This window comes from Pleurodeles waltl, chromosome 1_1, assembly GCF_031143425.1.
Source record: "Pleurodeles waltl isolate 20211129_DDA chromosome 1_1, aPleWal1.hap1.20221129, whole genome shotgun sequence".
Taxonomy (NCBI): Eukaryota; Metazoa; Chordata; class Amphibia; order Caudata; family Salamandridae; genus Pleurodeles; species Pleurodeles waltl.
Window position 1 is genome coordinate 865,968,082 of NC_090436.1, and position 8,948 is coordinate 865,977,029.

Sequence of the window (8,948 nt, forward strand, 5' to 3'; positions counted from 1 at the left end):
AAAGAGTTTCAACTTCCAAACAAACAATTGTAACATTGTATACAAGCGCAGGGAACGATTTCTCTTCCAAATATTTCCAAGGCCACACCGCCTTATCTCCATCTGGTTTCAGTGAACCTGCTACCTTTACAGAAACTACTGGACACAAAGGCCATCACATTCCTTCCTTTGTAGGAGATATGCAGGACTTTTACACCCGCCTCGTTTTTACTTGGTAGAGAAGAGCAGAGCAGTCCATAGCATTCTAGACTTTCACCTCTGGATTTACCTGAGCAGACATTCGAGACTGGGAGATTTGTTGTGCACCCGAATCTCAGTTGCACCTGTGTTTACTTCACCCGAGGTTTCCTCATATTAGTACAATGAACTGCCATTAAGCCTGAGCTTGGTGTGGTATTTTCTCCACAGGTGCAAATTTTTCTGCAGCCAAGCAGAGATTCAGGGGCAGACTTACGACCTTTTGGATCCATATAACATTGTCCAGGACTATTCCATGGAAACTGTGTCCATCAGAAAAGGTTTCCTAACATTGCATCAAACTCTGAAAGAGCATGCTATCCTGTTATAAGTATATGACAAACAAAATGATATGTTATAAAAGACTAGAACTGTCATCCCCAAACTATTGTAAATAATATGTTATGCTCATAATTATTATTAAGGTAATGTGACAAACTTTAAGTGTGTATTGAACCAAGCTGTAAATAATTAACCAATGGTACACTCCTGGTCCTCCTTAGAATGTGAGGACAAATGGACCGGCTGGGAGCTTACCTTGGAATGTTGAGAGAGCTGTGAGAGTCGTTGGAGTAGTGTTGGCATTGAGGAGTTCGTGAATAAACCTCTTAAATCTTCGTTGTTGTCGCTGGCTTACTTACAACAACTTATTTGGCGACGAGGGTGGGATACTGCGCAGGGGGCAGTTGAACTCCTCACCCCTGGTTCTAGTGCCATTGTGGACGCAACGTGTTGTCAAGCCTCCATTGAACTTGGAGTCGGGTTGCCGTCTGAGGGAAGCCTGCGTGAGCCCAGTTTGAAGCGCAGTGGAAGTAACCGTCTTTACCTGAAGGAAAGTCAATTGACTCCCACGTAGTGTTTCTCCAGGAATAACCTGCTGACTGGAGAAGCGCAGTAATGGGCGCCAATTGGAAAGCGGTGCAGGGAGCTGTGGAAGTGCTTCCTCGGGTTGATAACCCGGAGAAATGTCAAGGGAAGCAGTAATACTGTATAAGCAGCGGAGAGATGTGACTACGCCACTTCTCCAGGTACGAAACGGCGTATCGGAGAGGTGCTGATCTGAGCAGCCGAGAGACTCTCTGATCGGAGCAGCAGAGAGAGGCGACGTGAGAAGCTGGATGGCGGAAATCCTAGGGCGGAGTTGTAGGCGTGGAAGAGCCACGTTTCCCCGGTGCTGAAGTGTGAAGGAAGCATATTTCCACTGCGCTCATACACGCTGTGGACAGCACCGAGAGACGATCTTGGTTTGTTTATTTTGGCTCGCGTTTGATGATCTAATCAACGCTGTGACTGATGGCTGAAAGTCTGTATTCCCTGTTATGCGGGGAATACGTTTAAGAGGAAACTAAACATATTGATCTAGTTAAGATCTAGTTATTACCATATCAGCAAGTGTAAGTCTACAAATCACCTGTCTATGGAGAACTAGCAAGTACACAGTAGATGTATGCAAACACAGTTGTTTATGCATGTGAATCTTCCAGAAATCTCTAATCCATTGTAGATTATAGTAAGTACACTGTCTCAAAGTGCAGATCAAGGAACATTCACATTTTCCTCTGTGTGTACAAGGGTATTAGAGTAAAGTATATATCAATTTAATTCTTTACAATTTGACTATACAGACACATAGCACAACATGGCTGCTGCTAGTATGTCTCAACCCCCTCCGTTTCTAAATGAAGTAGGAGAGCCAAGCCTACTTTGGAAGGACTGGATAAAATTATTTGAATCATACCTAATAGCCATTGGTGGGGAAACATTCTCACCACTAAGAAAACAGCACATTCTGCTGCATAATTTAGGCATACAAGGACGGAAGGTTTACGACAACTTATCAGAGCCCGAGGAAGAGGAGGAGGAGGAGGGGGAGGAACTAGATGAATATGAGAAAGCCCTCAAGAAATTAGAAGGTCATTTTGGGTTATGAGTAAATTTCGTTTTAGAAAGACACAAGTTCTTCAGTAGGACGCAAGGTAAAGATGAGAGTGTCTCAAGTTATGTTGCTTGCCTGAAAGGTCTTGCGACAACATGTGATTTCGGGAGCCTTAAAGATTCTTTAATCAGAGACCAATTGGTAAGATGCACCAACAATATCAAAGTACAAAAAAAACTATTGATACTAAACCCCTCCTTAAAAGAGGCTTTTGAGGTTGCCAAGAGTATTGAGCACACAGCGGAGTGGATGAAGTTAATAAAAAGTACTACCACAATGGAAGAAGTGAGGGAAGTCAAGATTAGTTCCAAACAGGAGTGTAGAGAACCTAAAATTGAGGAAGAAAGTAGAGTCCAGGAAGTCTCACTTAGGAAAAACACCCCAGAAAGCATGAGAAGTAGATGCTATAGATGTGGTAATAGTAGACATCTGGCTAACAACCTGGAGTGTCCGGCTCAGAATTGCATATGCCGGAAATGCAGAGCAAGGGGGCATTATGCAAGAGTATGCAAAGGGGACAAAAATGAACATAATGGGAGGAAGGTAGTGCATAAAGTAGAAGAGTCCCAGGATTCTCATAGCAAATTCGTACTACAAGTGAGAGGAAGTAACGAGACCAAGCGTAGGAATGAAGATTACCCTGCACGTGACATTACTCTGGATGGTGAGCATGTACGAGTGTTTGCTAATTCTTGTTCCCCATTCACCTTTATAAATTATAGCATCTACAAAAGCAGTTTCAAGAAGAAAGGATACATACTACAACCAGCGGACATTTCCCCAGGTAGGTACAATAGTGATCCCATACCGTTGAAGGGAATGTTAAGCATGCACGTAACATTTAAGGATAGGCGGACCGCGGGCAAGGTATATTTCACTAGCAAGGGATCCAATCTTTTAGGCTGGGAACATCAGCGTGAATTGGGCATACGCCTAGACCCAAATATGGAGGAACCCGTACTACTAGTAGAAAAGTCAGGTAGTGAGTATGCAATATGTAAAGAGTTCCCCAGAGTATTTGAAGATAAGTTAGGACGACTGATTAACTACCAGCATAAAATCATAGTTAAAGAAGGAGCAGTTCATGTTTCCCATAAAGTAAGACCAATTCCGTTCCTTATGCGAGAACCTTTAAAACAAGAATTAAACAGATTGGAACAGTTGGGGGTCATTGAACCGATTGAAAGCTCCTTATGTTTAGCTCCCATTGTGGTAACCAGGAAACCTGGAGGGAAAGGCATACATGTATGTGTGGACTTGAGGGACTTGAATGCTAGTATTTGAGTGGAAAGGTTTCCCTTGCCCAGGGTCAACAAAATGTTAAGTACCATGGGCCCAGCCCGGTTTTTTAGCGTCATAGACCTGTCCTCAGCTTACCACCAAGTTGAATTGCACCCTTCTTCACGCTCCCTCACCTCCTTCATCACACCGTTTGGAGCCTTGAGGTATCGCAGGATGCCATTTGGTCGGGCATTTGGACTGGCATCCGCAGCGGCTATGTTCCAACGTATTATGCGAAATATCTTGCAAGACATTGATCATGTCTTATGTTTCCAAGACGATGTGTTGATTTATGGTGACAGTAAAGACGAACATGACGATACTCTAAGTGAAGTATTCAGAGTTTTGAGTTAAGCTGGGATGACAATTAAGAAAGAAAAGTGTCAATTCTGTGTGGAATCGGTAGAATACCTAGGACACAAGATCACGAAGGATGGTGTCCAACCCAAACATGATTTAGTAAAGGCCGTAAATGAAGCATTAGCTCCCACTAACAAACAGGAGCTCAAATCCTTCTTAGGCCTAACTGAATACATGGCGAAGTTTGTACAAAATGTTGCCATGGTCACGGCCCCGACGAGGATGCTCTTAAAGAAAGATGTTCCTTTTGTATGGAATAATGAATGTCAATTGGCATTCAGCAATGTCTAGGAAGTCATAGCTCATTATCCACATTTAGGGAAGTTTGATTCCAAATTAAAAACGTGGGTGACTACGGATGCTAGCGGCCAAGGATTGGGGGCAACGTTGTCTCAATGTGTTAATGGACAAGAAAGAATCGTAGCCTTTGCATCGAGAGCATTGTGCGGAGCAGAGGGAAACTACTCCACCATTGAAAGAGAAACCCTGGCCTGCTTCTGGGCCATAACACATTTTAAATTCTTCTTGTGGGATTTACCATTCACGATTTGCACTGATCATAAACCCCTAGTCAACTCCACGCATAGCCAAGTGGATGTTGGGCCTTGAAGGCTACAATTTTTATGTGATATATGTTCCAGGTAGCAAGAATACCATAGCCGATTACCTGTCCAGATCTACAAGGTATAGTTTGAAAAAAATGGAAAAGCAGGAGTGTAAATTGGAGACACAGACACCTGAACCAGTGTTGTAGGTAGAACTAGCAAGCCTCACGAAGGAGGAATGGGTGGAAGAAACTAGGAAGGATCGTATACTACAGCTACACAGGGAAAAGATTGTTAGTGGATGGCCAAATAATTTAAGAGATGTGGAGGAAGATCTTAAGAGTTAATGGGATATCAGATTGGAACTTCACATTTCTAATGAGCTAGTCATGAGAGGAGAAAAAATGATACCCCCAGCAAACTATGGGACAAATTGGTAGAGCTAGCACACGAAGGACATCTCGGGCGAAGCCTTACAAAAAATAAACTGCAAGCTACGTACTGGTTCCCAAACATGGATTGGTTGGTAGAGAATATGGTGAGAGATTGTACTGCATGTGCCATGAGTGACAAAACTAATCTAACACGCAAAGCCCCGCTGTCACCTGTGAGTGTCCCTGTGAAACCTTGGGATAAACTAGGACTTGACTTATTAGGGCCAATAAATCATCTGGGGAGCAGGGGTCATTACATCTTTGTTTTAATCGATTACCAATCACATTGGACAATGTTCAAAATTGTAAACCAAATAACAACAATGGATGCCGTTAACTTTCTAACAGAAGCATTCATGAGGGAAGGAGTTCCCAGTACATTAGTGACAGATAATGGTGTGCAATTCACTTCAGATGCCATGAAGGAATTCCTCACAAATTGGGGCATTCATCATTTAAGGACCGCTTTATACAACCCCAGGGCCAATGGGTTGGTCAAGAGGATGAACAGAATGTTTAAAGAGTGCATTCAAAGAGCAAGAGTGTCAGGTATGTCTGGAGAGGCAGCGCTAAACCAAATGTTATGGTCTTACCACACCACACCTAATGTAGTTACAGGGCTGTCACCCTTCCAGTCCTTAAAGGGTAGACATCCGGGAACCAAACTGAATCCTAACTGGTTGAAGGGAGGTGAGCAAGTGTGTGAGCAAAGAGAGGTGTCTGCCGAATGTGTTCCACAAAAACAAGAAAAATACAGGAGATGGTACAATAATAAATTAGGTACCAAGGATAGAACATGACAGGTAGGGCAGTGGGTCAGGGTCAAGCTCCCGGTTCGCATGCAAAACGATGGCAGTAAATTCTCCGAGCCCCTTAAGATTAAAGAAATCTACAGAAATGTTGTCAAATTGGAGGATGGTAAGATCTGGAGTATGGACCGTATTGTGTGCCACCAAAAGACAGAGAACAAGCTGGAAGGAAACTCGGCAGCAGGAAGTGAAGCCAATAACTCTACAGTTGTGCGGCATCGGAGCAGTAGCGCCCGGATCAGGAGAAGCCCAACCTGGCATAAAGACTTTGTTTTCCCTCGTTAAGGAAGGGAGATATGTTATAAGTATATGACAAACAAAATGATATGTTATAAAAGACTAGAACTGTCATCCCCAAACTATTGTAAATAGTATGTTATGCTCATAATTATTATTAAGGTAATGTGACAAACTTTAAGTGTGTATTGAACCAAGCTGTAAATAATTAACCAATGGTACACTCCTGGTCCTCCTTAGAATGTGAGGACAAATGGACCGGCTGGGAGCTTACCTTGGAACGTTGAGAGAGCTGTGCGAGTCGTTGGAGTAGTGTTGGCATTGAGGAGTTTGTGAATAAACCTCTTAAATCTTCGTTGTTGTTGCTGGCTTACTTACAACATATCCCCTTTGAGTTTGTGGGTCCGGCTAAATTTTGCATCATAGATAGGGGAAAAACATTGATCTTTATGGACTCTACTGACATTTAATCATTCGTCGACTCTTCAGTCACTTCGGATGCAGTAACATGATGTGGTAGTATGATCAACGATACAGGCGGGTGCTGATGTTCCTATTACCATTTTTATTATTCGATTCCACTGTGCAGGTATATCATTACATCATTTCTGTAAACCTCATGATCACCAACCAGCCTGATGGTGTTATGATGACATTATGACAGGAACATATCCTAATTGTATGTTCGACTCATCTGACCGCAAGCTAGATCACTGCAATATAATGATTGGTATAATGACAGTTAATGTACAACAATGTTAACGTTAAGGCTCACCAGTGTTAATGACCAATAATGTTGAATAGCATGTTACATTGCTTGTAAAGTACTGGCCTCATTCTATGATTATCTAGTACTGACACACTGCTCCTGGTAGCATAAATAGTCTAGAGGGTATTGTTGGTACGAAAGCACTTCTGAACTGGGTATATTGTTTAACACTCACAAATGTCTCCACAGTTAACCTATGTGTTTGATTGTTACATATTGAAATGCTTCACTGTATCTGTGTGATATCAACCTTGTTCTTTTGCTTAGAGGGTCGGGAGGATCCTTAGTTGGCTTGGGACAGGCCTGATTGTGGACTTTCACATCTCAAATAGATAAAGGCTGGGGAAATGCATCCTAGTTGCATTTCAGGGGGAGGATGGTGGTGGATGGTGTTGGCCTCTTATCTTTACCTCTCCTCTCCTCTATTCCTATTCTTTTTCTCTGCTCCTACTTTTCTCCCATGCTACTTGACAGGTCCACTGCAACACACCTCTTCATCACTCAGCAGAAACTATGTTACAGCACTGAATATAGGCCCATGTTATACTGACATCGATACACCAAATCTCTCACATAAGTCTACACAAAACCACTTGTAGGGGCTCTCCTTATCCACACCTACCATAAATGTTGACTCTATCAAACCATTGCAGCCCACAGCAACATAATGTCTCTACCCCTTAAAATACTTTGCTTGACTCCAAAGGTCTTAACCATCTGGTTAAACTCAGAATGATTGCAGACTATTGTAACAAGCTGAAGAGAGACATTATTCTGTTACATGAGACACATTTAAAATGCATCTAAAATGCAAATTTTTACAGCACATAGATTGCGGAGACTGGCATATCCCCAGCACCACAGAAAGGAATGGGGTTCTCCCCTTAATATCAAGATAATCTGACATCACTGTGATATCTCACACATACGATCAACATTTTAGGTGGCTCATTTTCAGGGTTAGTAAGAGAGACCTAGAGTTTTATGTTGGTAATGACTATGTTCCCAATGACAACACTGTAGATTTTCATAAGGGTCTAGATAAACAATTAACAGAACTTACTGACGACCTTGGAATGATAGTGGGAGGAGACTTCAATCTTCCAATGGATGGCAATCTCAATAGAATATCCGCACATACATTTATGAGTAATAACTCTCAGAAACAAATGAGAATTTGTTGCAATAATAATAACTTAATTGACATATGGCAACCATATAACCCCTCGTGTAGCGTTTATACATTATATTCATTTCCCCATCACTCCTTCTCCAGGATAGATTATATAATGATCAGTAAACATCTACTTCATATATCTCACTCTCCTAAAATAGAACCAATAGTAATACTAGAACATGCATTCAAATTGATGGACCTTACTTTCAATGACCCTTCCCCTCCTCCTCGGCATTGATGATCTGCTCTAGAATGATAGCAATAGAGAGGTAATAGCACAAGCTATTGATCACTTCCTTGAAGGGAATCATATTGATGACACCTTCCCAACCACGAGATGGGATGCACTCAAAGCCACGGTCAGAGGCTTTCTGATCCATCAAATGGTACTCCAAAATAAATGTGTATCTGAACATCTTGCACGACTAGAGGTGTAGATTCAGCACTTGATAAACAGATTAGACATACTAAGGACTCAGAAGCTTTATTTAAATTAGGTGCCTTACAATGCGAGTATAATCAACTTTTAAGTAAAAGAGGCCAGAAATGCGTCTAAGTCTCCAATGCTGGGAAAATGTGTAATAGAAATATTGCTGGGAAAACCCTTGCAAGTTACTTGAAATACACAAAGAACAAGTCACTCATACCCGCAATAAGAAACTCTGTAGTGGAGGTTGTTTCCTCAACACAAGGTATCCTGATGCCTTTAGATCATTCTACTTTAACCTATACAACTCCAATAAGTCCACTCCACTCTCCATAATCAATGAGTACCTTCATTCCTGTAACCTACTTAAGGTGTCACAGGTCGACGCATTTAATCTTAATAAGCCTATTGAGGAGGTTCAAATTATATCCACTATACACAGTCTCAGATTCGGAAAAGCACCCCTCCCAGACAGTTATTCAGTCAATTTTACAAACATTTTGCAGAAAGAGTAGTGACCCTTTTACATACTGTCTTTCAACACTATGCAACATCATGCTCTATCGCAGGCTCCGCTACTGAGGCTGAAATTGTAGTCATCCCAAAGAAAAGGAAGGGCCACTTGGATGTTAAAAACTATAGACCAATCTCACTTATCAATCTTGATGGTAAAATATATGCAGTATATTGTGGCCCGTAGACTGGAGCCAGTGATATTGAAACTGCTTGCTACTTC